Source organism: Portunus trituberculatus, chromosome 16, assembly GCF_017591435.1.
Source record: "Portunus trituberculatus isolate SZX2019 chromosome 16, ASM1759143v1, whole genome shotgun sequence".
NCBI classification, from domain to species: Eukaryota; Metazoa; Arthropoda; class Malacostraca; order Decapoda; family Portunidae; genus Portunus; species Portunus trituberculatus.
In genome coordinates, this window is record NC_059270.1 from 10535729 (window position 1) to 10547944 (window position 12216).

General features: G+C 35.7%; 1 protein-coding gene across 2 annotated transcripts in view; it reads left to right on the top strand.

Annotated features, from left to right (window-relative positions):
• Window positions 1-444: 444 nt before the first annotated feature.
• LOC123504575 overlaps window positions 445-12216 on the top strand; it is a 25432-nt gene continuing 13660 nt past the window's right edge. Inside the window, exons 1-2 of one of the 2 annotated variants that reach the window (XM_045255193.1) lie at window positions 445-629; window positions 12096-12216. The exon at window positions 12096-12216 is cut by the window's right edge and continues 135 nt beyond it. The gene's annotated coding sequence lies outside the window, so the exon portion shown is untranslated. Of the gene's footprint in view, window positions 630-3771; window positions 3993-12095 lie in introns of those variants that run through there. The other variant, XM_045255194.1, reaches the window with a different exon arrangement.

A 12216-nucleotide genomic window follows, 5' to 3' on the forward strand; every position in this document is an offset into this window, starting at 1 on the left:
ACACCACCACCACCAACAACAACAATGATAATAATAACAATAATAATAGTAATAATAATAATACATGATAATAATAATAATAATAATAATAATAATAATAATAATAATAATTTTATTATTATTAATATTATTATTACTATTATTATTATTATTATTATTATTATTATTATTATTATTATTATTATTATTATTATTATTATTATTATTATTATTATTATTATTATTATTATTATCATTATTGTTATCATTATTATTATTGTTATTATTAGTGGTGTTGATGGTGGTTGTGTGGTGTGGAGTGGTCGTGTCTAGATCTGTGGGTTAGGAGGTGGAACGGGGAGGGATGTATGGAGGGAGAAAGGAAGAAGGTAGGCCAGTGATGCACGTCAGAGGCAGCTTTAGTTAATGTCAGGTGCCATGTGAAAAAAAATTATAAATGCAACTTTTGTTAGAATTACAAGTAGAAAAATGCTTCATCAAGTAGGGAGCCGACTGTACAGTACATATAGCACCAGACACCACCCACCGGGCCGGCTGCGAGAGCCGCCGCAACTCCACGGCTCCGCCAGTCTCCCGCTTGTTGGCGTTGAGAGCGGACGTTGTGCGCGGTATCGATTGCTCCGTTTGCCGTAAGTTGTGAAGTGATCAGTCAGTGGTGTAGTACATATGACTAATCCGTGTATAAAGGTTCAAATCAGCGAGCTATTCGTATAAGGAAAACACATGAAAATAATGTTATAAACGTAAAGAACTTTTCTTGCGCAAGCGGCGATACCTAGGTGAACAATCGCTTTATTATTCCTGATTCGTATAAAAATCTTAATATTGTGACTATAAGTAAGACGACATTAAAGTTCAATAGCAGCATAACGAAACAATCTCTTTGATATGTGCGGAGGGATGTCGCATGTTTTTGGTAAAATGGTGCACGTTTGTTCCCTCCGCCTAGTGTGTATGTTGCTGCTTCACGGTACTTGATTATTCTACCAAACTGTTGTGACACAAACAAATCTATCATCTAAAGATATATATATATATATATATATATATATATATATATATATATATATATATATATATATATATATATATATATATATATATATATATATATATATATATATATATATATATATATATATATATATATATATATATATATATATATATATATATATATATATATATATATATATATATATATATATATATATATATATATATATATATATATATACTAAGCCTCCCGCAGTGAATTCCGTATGTATGTACGTATTGAGTGGTAGAATTATTTCAATAAATCTTACTGTAGTTCTTGATGCGCTTGTTGTAAAAGGGTTACTCTTAGGGAACTGTAGAATTTGTAGTAAGTTGGATATTTCCTTTAGATAAGAAAAAAATCGTAAGGTTTAAGATATTAACCTGGATGCTGGGGTTAAGAGATCTACCAAATAGCGGTACCTAAGTGATTTTTATAGACACATTGATATCAGATAAAATTACGGTTTTAACAATCTTATTGCATGATCCGTCGGTTTGGTAGGTAGCATGAGTGGTTTGTTCTAAATATTACAAAAATATAAGGCAGAGCGAGGGCTGATAACTGAGGAACAAAGAGGGATGACCTTCTTCCTCAGAGGCATGACATAATTACTGCTTTCATGACACTTTTCTGGGTGTTGCGACACTTTCTCAAGGACAAAGGTCGGTGGAAAATGTACATGTTTGAACGAACTGGTACTCGAATGAAATATTATGAGTGCATTTTGTGTCCTTTATTTTGTAGATATTGAGGTGTGCAGTATCACTCACTCATTCACACACACACACACACACACACACACACACACACACACACACACACACACACACACACACACACACACACACACACACACACATAGCTAAAAAAATCTTTAATTCTTAGTGTATTTATGGGATGCTTTCCAAGTAATCATTTGATATAAAGTGTGTGTGTGTGTGTGTGTGTGTGTGTGTGTGTGTGTGTGTGTGTGTGTGTGTGTGTGTGTGTGTGTAGGATGGCGTGGGAGGGACGGCCTGCTGGGCAATATTAAATAATAATTTATTTTCCTCACCATTACCTGGGAAAAATCCTAGATTCTCTCTCTCTCTCTCTCTCTCTCTCTCTCTCTCTCTCTCTCTCTCTCTCTCTCTCTCTCTCTCTCTCTCTCTCTCTCTCTCTCTCTCTCTCTCTCTCTCTCTCTCTCTCTCTCTCTCTGATCCAAAAATATCATGTTTGATTGCTGTGAGCGAAGGCTTTCTATATTCACCTGGGATGGTTGAGCGCTTTCTATGTAACGTGGAATTTCGCTGTTTGCTTGCGTATAGAAAAGGTTTCAATATGAGAGAGAGAGAGAGAGAGAGAGAGAGAGAGAGAGAGAGAGAGAGAGAGAGAGAGAGAGAGAGAGAGAGAGAGAGAGAGAGAGAGAGAGAGAGAGAGAGAGAGAGAGAGAGAGAGAGAGAGAGAGAGAGAGAGAGAGAGAGAGAGAGAGAGTTGGTAAAATATTAGAAAAAAAATAATTGTAGGAAAAGAGCCACAAGGAAAGAAAGAAAAATATGGAAAGTAAAAGTAAAGACGAGACAGATAAAGAGAACAGTGTGTGAAAAAAAGAAGATTAGAGGTGAGAGGAGAGCAAAAAGCTGAGATTAGATAGAGAGAAGAGAATAATTGAAAAGAAAGAAGAATAATGAGAATAGCAATGGAAAGGAAAATGGTACAGGAGACATGAGGGAAAATGATGATAATATAAAATAGATGAGAAGAGAGAAGAGAAGCAAAAAAAAGAAGGGTGAGGAACAGAGAAAAGGAGATGAAATGGAAGGCAAGGGAAAGGAAGAGTAAGGCAAAAAGGAATGACAAAAATAAGAATGTAGGGGAGAAAGAGATGAATTAAAACGGAGCGTACGTAGAGAAGAAAAATGAAAAAGGAAGGGAAAGGGAGATCCAGAGAGAAAGATCGATAGTTACACAAATACTATGATTTGTAACGAGTGGTTTCGCATTATTGGTGTTGCATTTAGAAAATTAAGTGTTATGTAGTAAGGGAGAAAATATCTTGTTACAAAAACCACACACACACACACACACACACACACACACACACATTCCATTACGGAGCGAACTCAGACCTCATAGATAGATCTTCAACTGAGAAGACTGAGTACTAGACTGAGGACTGAGACTACACCACACTTCACATACCGGAAAAGTGAGGCCACAACCCCTCGAGTTACATCCCGTACCTACTTGCTGATAGGCGAATAGGAGCTGCACATTATGAGGCTGGACCATTTGCCTTACCGCTCCTGAGACTCGAACCCAGGCCTTCTCGGTGGTGAGCCGAGTGTACTAACCACTACACTACGCGGTGTGTGTGTGTGTGTGTGTGTGTGTGTGTGAGAGAGAGAGAGAGAGAGAGAGAGAGAGAGAGAGAGAGAGAGAGAGAGAGAGAGAGAGAGAGAGAGAGAGAGAGAGAGAGAGAGAGAGAGAGATAGATCTTCAACTGAGAAGACTGAGTACTAGACTGAGGACTGAGACTACACCACACTTCACATACCGGAAAAGTGAGGCCACAACCCCTCGAGTTACATCCCGTACCTACTTGCTGATAGGCGAATAGGAGAGAATAGAGAGAGAGAGCACCATACCAAAAATATAATTTGGAGAGAAGTTATCTGTAATAGTTACTTGTGTTACCGTTGGAATCAATGCCAGGCACAAACAAACTTGTATTCCAGGCACCATTAAAGATACTTGCAAGAAGGAAATGTTGGTAATAGAAAATGAAGACAACCTCATTACCTTCTCAGACCAGAACTATACTCCATATGAACCCTAATACAACGAGCTCTGAGTCTGCACAAGGACCATAACACATAAAAAAAATATTTGGCTGGAAAAACCAAATTGAATGTAAATTTGCTGGAGTAAGTGGATCGCTCGGAGGTGAATACAAGATCAATGGAAAGAGGTACGTAACCATGATATACTTACAAGTGTTGGTATGTCATTTCTATTGACTCGTGATAAAAGGATAAATAAATCGGATTTACAGAAATGAGAGTGGTGAAAATTAATCTTATTTTTTTTTACAAATCAAAACCAGTATTAAGTGATATACGTTATTATGTTTACTTACTCAGGTAATACCAGTCAATAACGACTTGTACTTACTAGTTCATAACTCGTATATCTATATTTATTTATATATCTATCTATCTATCTATCTATCTATCTATCTATCTATCTATCTATCTATCTATCTATCTATCTATCTATCTATCTATCTATCTATCTATCTATCTATCTATCTATCTATCTATCTATCTATCTATCTATCTATCTATCTATCTATCTATCTATCTATATATATATATATATATATATATATATATATATATATATATATATATATATATATATATATATATATATATATATATATATATATATATATATATATATATGACTCAAGGCGAGATGCTATGGGACGCCTAACTTCTGATCTTTCACTTGTTTCTGATTGGGGCAGAAAAACCTGGTTTTGTTCAATGCCTCAAAACTCAATTTCTACAACTATCTACTCGACATAACCTTCCAGACAACTATCCTCTCTTCTTCAATAACACTCAACTTCCCCTCTCCTCTACATTAAACACACTCGGTCTATCCTTCACTAAAAATCTAAACTGGAAATTTCACATCTCTACTCTTGCTAAATCAGCTTCCAAGAAGTTAGGTGTCCTATGGCGTCTTCGTCCATTTTTCTCTCCCTCCCAGCTGCTTGCTCTGTACAAGGGCCTTATCCGCCCGTGTATGGAGTATGGCTCTCATGTCTGGGGATCCACACACAGCTTTACTAAACAAGGTGGAATCTAAAGCTTTTCGTCTTATCAACTCTTCTCCTCTAACTGACTGTCTTGATTCTTTAAGTCACCGCCGCAATGTTGCATCTTTATCTGTCTTCTACCGCTGTTTTCATGCTGTCTGCTCTTCTGAACTTGCTAACTGCATGCCTTCCCCTCCTGCGGCCTCGCTGCACAAGACTCTCTACTTCTTCTCATCCCTATTCTGTCCATCTTCCTAATGCAAGAGTTAACCAGTATCTTCACTCCTTCATTCCCTACACTGGTAAACTCTGGAACTCTCTACCTGTGTCTGTATTTCCACCTGCCTATGACTTAAACTCTTTCAAAAGAGGAGTGTCAAGACACCTCTTACGTTAACTGGACCCTCCTTTTAGATTTTTTGTTTTTTCTTTCTACTTTCCTCTTAACAGGGCCTGGCAACCAGCGGGATTTTTTTTTTCCAACACTTTGTTTGCCCTTGGCCAGTGCCCTTGTAATGTAAAAAAAAAAAAAAATATATATATACACACACACACACACACACACACACACACACACACACACACACACACACACACACACACATATATATATATATATATATATATATATATATATATATATATATATATATATATATATATATATATATATATATATATAAAGATTGAGTATATAGTCCGGAAAGGTAGCTTACATTTGCTTCTTAATTAAGGACATGCCTGAATCAACACTTTATGCAAAAAGTAAAGATTATTCGTACAGTAGATAGTCAACGTTATTTCTCTAATCCGACTATAATACCTTTGCAAAAAAATTAGTTTTTTTCATCCTGTTATTTTGAAAGCCTTCATGTTACGTATTACTCTTCCTGTCCGTGTTCATGTTTTTGGCTTCCTTGTCGCTCACATATATTCAGCTTTGTGCGTTTAACCTTCCTAGAACAAACATCGAGTCATTTTTTCTCAGAGTGGTGTCTTTATAAATATAACCGCATTCAGGCTTTTTGACTTTTTTTTTTGTTTATAATATGATAACACCATAACGTATATACTTTTAAGATGTCTCTGTATTCTTTACCGATAATTATGTGTTTTACCAAGTAAGTGATTCCTTCTGCACTTTGTATATAAGTATGTCATGACTGGAGTTGTTACGACACTTATTTATCAATTGGTTGCCTGTTTTCCACGCTTCTCAAGCAAACTTCCTTTTCTCTCTGTCTAATTGACTGTCTTTCACCGTCGTGTGATTGTCAATCCATTAGTCCTATAATCCATCAGTGATCTATTTGACTTTTATTCATAACTGTTACTAAAAGAAATAATAATTGCAGCTCAAGAAAAAAATTAAGAAAAATAAGATTAATTATCATCAAGATAAAACATGTTGGACTGTGGGTCTTCGTCTGCTCTTAACGTTGCTCCAAACATTCCTCGAGAAAATTGTTTCGGAAGCACTCTCCACACAGATTTAAGACTTTGTAAGCCTTTTACTTCTTGACAGTTTCTCCTTTAATCATTATCAACTTTTAAACACTTTTAGCTTACTTAAATGCTTACACTAAGAAAAGAAGAAAAAAGAAAGAAAAAACAACACTCCGATTCCTTTGTTTTATCTGTCTACGAGGAATTTGATTAACCCTATTTTTTTTTTTACAATATAGTTGAGGTTAACGGAAGGTGACGATAGGATAATCTTGAACCCCATTCCGTCAAGTGGCAATGTGGACCTTCCAAATAATCGGTGTACCATCATCCCTAGTGGCATATCGGGTGTCATGAAAGCGCCAGTGTGAAATAATGAAACGTTATAAATTGTTGAAAATATCACTAATTCAAGGAAATTGATACCAAACTGAAGGTTTATGTTTCTGGATAGGGCTAACCGAACTATTAGTGTTTTCAATATATATATATATATATATATATATATATATATATATATATATATATATATATATATATATATATATATATATATATATATATATCAGCTTCGATCTACAGGTGTTTTCTCGTCGCTCGGTGGGGCTTCCGCTTCGTTTTTCTGCCTTGTTTTTATTTTTTGTTTTTCATACTTGGTAGAGCTTGAAGACCCTCTGATTGGATGTTTAACTTCGGATTGTCTTCTTTGTTGTAGAATGCTTCCAAGATGCTTAAGCGTCTTCCATCATGGCAGCTATCGATGACTTCTGTATTTTGTTCTAGGATTTTTCTTGTGAGAGTGATGCCGCGTTCTTGTCTTAGATGGTTTTTAGGGACTCCTGATGCTAAGTGCATTATTAATCTACGAGAGAGCTTTGTAGTAGTCATGCCGATGTAGGTTGAAGGTAGGACGTCGCAGTTTTATATTTTGCAGCTAAACCTATATATATATATATATATATATATATATATATATATATATATATATATATATATATATATATATATATATATATATATATATATATATATATATATATATATATATATATATATATATATATATATATATATATATATATATATATATATATATATATATATATATATATATATATATATATATATATATATATATATATATATATATATATATATATATATATATATATATATATATATATATATATATATGTATACACACACACACACACACACACACACACACACACACACACACACACACACACACACACACACACACACACACACACACACACAGAGAGAGAGAGAGAGAGAGAGAGAGAGAGAGAGAGAGAGAGAGAGAGAGAGAGAGAGAGAGAGAGAGAGAGAGAGAGAGAGAGAGAGAGAGAGAGAGAGAGAGAGAGAGAGAGAGAGAGAGAGAGAGAGAGAGAGAGAGAGAGAGAGAGAGAGAGAGAGAGGTTAGGGGAGGGGAGGGGAGGAGAGGGTAGGAGAGCTTATGAGTATCTTGGTTGCAGGTAACAAAGCATACACAGGTGTGGATGTGTAATAGCAAGCTTAGCCTGTCTAGTCTGAGGCTCACGATGGCCAGTGAGCTTCCCCATCAGGAGGCCACATAATGAAGGCCGTATAAGCAGCAAGCAGCACGCACACTGGCTAATATTAGGTTACTAGACCAAAAGCAACAAATAGGTGGCCCATACGGGACATTCTCGCTATCTAGTTCATCGAGGCAACGTCTTCATACGTTGACAGAGTTACGCAATATACTTTATTAATGAGAAAATATTTAAAGTGTCGTCGAAATGTCCTCGAGGATTTAAAAAAAAAAAAATTCAATGATGATTGAGGCAATACGGGGAAAGATGATTGATGTTACACTAAAAATACAAACAAACAACTAGATTTCTGAAGAATTAAGCAGGAATGATCTCTTATTCATGTCAGTTAACACAAAACACTGTAATTGGAATGCAATAGAAAAAAAAATGTTTATATATACACGCATAGTAATTCTCATAGGAGAGCATGAGCATGAGTAAATGTAATGAAAGAAAGATGATGTCATAGGATATATATGTTTCATTCAAGAACACTTTCAGTATGTAATATTGATTTGATAAACTTATTTTGTGTATTACTGGATTATATTGAATATACATTTAATATGATATGCTGCATCTCTTGGTATCTTCTACCCATATTTTCATGCCAAATGCTCTTCTGATCTTGCTAACTGCTTATCTCTCCCTCTTCCCACTGCCCTGATGCACTACACTTTCTTTGTTCTCTTACCCCTACTATATCCACCTATCTGATGGAAGACTTGACCGGTACTCTTAATCATTCATCTCCTTCTCTGGTAAACTCTGGAACTCCCTGCCTGCTTCTGTACTTCCAGTTACCTATGACTTGAGCTCATTTGAGAGTGAGGTTTAGAGACATTTATTCCATACTCTTGGCTAACTCTTTTGACCCCATTCTGGAACTGGCATCTAAGTGGGCCTTTTTGTTTAATCATTTTGTTGTCCTTTGCCAGTTTTCCTTCACTTACATAATAAAAAGAAAGAAAACACTGTTACTCTCGTCCTTGTGGAGACCGATCTATTAGGAGCTGTTTTGCTACGAAAGAAAAAGGTGAAGACAAGAATATTTTCACCAAGGTTAATCATATGAATTTATATGAAATGTTAGGGCTTCTCTGAACATATAGTGTGTAATCAGGAGCCTCGAAAGCTGCGCATCATCAGGAAAATGTTCTTTGACATTATCTTCATCTAGTGAATCGTCACACTTTATGAGACTCCAGCAGGTAATGGAGGCTTCACCATGTTTTCTATAAACCGTAACTTACAGGCAGATTACAATGGAGGATGCTAATGTGTGGCCCTTTCGTAATGACCCACCCTTAATTTGTTGGCCAGGACGAGCACTATTTCTTAATTAGAAGTGCTGCATTCTGAAATTATATACATATGTACGTTCTATACAAAGAGCATTACATTTTGATGTATGCATGCAATATGTTAGTATACTTTACATGTGTGAAATATAAGCTTACAATTCAGGAGTTACATTTGGAAATAATATTTTTCTCTAGAGACAACATTTACGGCCCCAACGAAAATGGTGTAACTTCTACCGTTACAGAAGGACTGATATCTCTATTTCAGAATAATACTTTGTATAATGTAATACTTTGTCTTTATGGACTGATAGATAATAACAGACAGCATAGAGAGTCATCGTAAAGTATTTTGATGAAAGGAAGACTTTCTGGAGCAGTTATAAGGAAACAAGCTTTAATTCAAGATTAAAAGAAAAGAGTAACTTAATTAAGCAAAGAATATAATAGAACAAGTGTAAATATACATGTTGAATTACTGAAAATTATGGTGGGCATTGCTTTTTGCCATAGTGAAATCGTCCTGCTCTCATTGTATCATCTGAGAAACGGATTGTTTGTGTGATGTGTGAAATATTTCAGTCTTACTCATAGACCAACCTATCATAAGCTCAGTTTTCCTTAGGGAGAGTATAGGAAGCGGTCAAGTCTACCACATGGTAATAAAAGATCGTGGTCAGTTAAGTATACATCACTGTTTCACTGTTTGATCTGCTGCAGTCTCTGACGAGACAGCCAGACGTTACCCTACGGAACGAGCTCAGAGCTCATTATTTCCGATCTTCGGATAGGCCTGAGACCAGGCACACACCACACACCGGGACAACAAGGTCACAACTCCTCGATTTACATCCTGTACCTACTCACTGCTAGGTGAACAGGGGCTACACGTGAAAGGAGACACACCCAAATATCTCCATTGAACACTAAGTATGCTTCATATGCGCATATGTCATAGATGAGCTTGAACAGAAAGATTACGTTTTTGATGACACCTTTAATATTCAATCTTATAGCAACATGTTTTTTTGTCATCACACTTCTTTCTGAAAACAAATAATATTATGGACTAATGAGCTGTGTTTCATGTCTTTAATGTGCCAGCACAATGGTATCCGTGGTATCTTATCGCCACTGTTATGTCCATCATGAGAATTGTTTAAGCATGGAAAATTTCACAGAAGACAAAAACAAAACAAAACAAGAAAACAAGAAACCTTTGGTCTGCACAGAACAGCTCTTGTACTAATCATGAACGTCATCTTCCACTAGTCAGTCTTCCTAGAACACTAGTCTTCCCTATCCATACAACAGCTAATCTTTTGATATTACCAAACGTCTTGCCGCTGACCACATCCACCGCTCGGTTCGTAAACAAATTCCCACCAACTTCTTTTCTGAACCTAAACTTACTTGGCATATATCCATTACCTCAAATTCTGTCCTGATCATTTACTATGAGAACGTCACTTATATCACCAATTTACGAGTAGATACGTATTTCTATCATACTTGAACGCGCCCTCGTCCTCTTCAGTGAAAATCACAGATTCGTTTTATTCTGTATATGTACAGTAATGTTCAGTGTCCATGAATCATCTTAAACATCGTCTCTTGAACTCCTTCTAAGGAATCTATTGTGGGTCTTACGTATAGCATAGCGTCCAAAACTGTATTGCATAGTCCAGGTATGGTCTAACTAAAACTAAATATAACTTCAGCAATTTTGTTTGTCACTCCTTCCAATGAATCCTACCACCATGTTAGCTTTGTTTCTGACTGACACACTGTTTCATTGGCCCAAAGACCTGAGGTACACTTAGCTATTATACTCACATATATCCTGATATTATTAATGGTGTGTTATTTTCCATTTACCACTTTACTAACCATTCATACCTTCCCAGGTATTCCTGCGGCTTAACAAGAATTTCTGACCGTCTTAATTACCCTACTCACTTTTGTGTCGTCAGCACATTTGCCTATGTCACTCTAATTTTCGTATCTAAGTCATTTATGTAAATGAAAAACATTACTGAACTTTGTAAGACTACGCTACTGATAATACCCCCCATTGTGAAGTAACACCCTATATCTTCTGTTCCTTAAAGTTAAGCCACGCCCTGATGCAGCTCAAAACTTTCCTTCAAATACCGTGAAATTGTACTTGTCCAGTAATCTTCCATTGGCTACCATATATATATATATATATATATATATATATATATATATATATATATATATATATATATATATATATATATATATATATATATATATATATATATATATATATATATATATATATATATATATATATATATATATATATATATATATATATATATATATATATAGAGAGAGACAGAGAGATGAGAGAGAGAGAGAGAGAGAGAGAGAGAGAGAGAGAGAGAGAGAGAGAGAGAGAGAGAGAGAGAGAGAGAGAGAGAGAGAGAGAGAGAGAGAGAGAGAGAGAGAGAGAGGAACGATGGTATCGACGAAATATTGATTAAAAAGTAATTGGAGGTAAGACCAAGACGGAAGAAGCTTTAAGCCCCTTTAAATTATTCCTTGGATGCTGCATATAGAACTAGTGTATTAGTGTTTGCATCACTTACCAGCCTGCGTTCAGAATTTGGGATGAAAGGAAAGTTCATAATGGTTGGATGAGCCAGGCATTCCTTCATGGGGAGGGGTTTACGGTTGGGCAGATGGATAGAGGAACTACCGGTTACTGAAGGCGCGAGACTGCCTATTACTCAATGCACTCATTCGTCAGTCATTTTCCTCTGTTATGAAACCTATTTAATTTAATACATCCATTTCTTATCCATGAAAATATTTTTTGGCGAATATTAAACAGTTATTCAAGCACAAACATCAAAACATTAATTAAGTTCTTTCTTCCACAGAAGCACTGGCTACATGGTGATCTACTGCAGTCTACACTGCCACCCTGAAAATTACTGTATCAGTGTTCAACTTTGAGACATCAGCTTTGCCACGTGCATAGATTTTCTGGTAAAATACTGT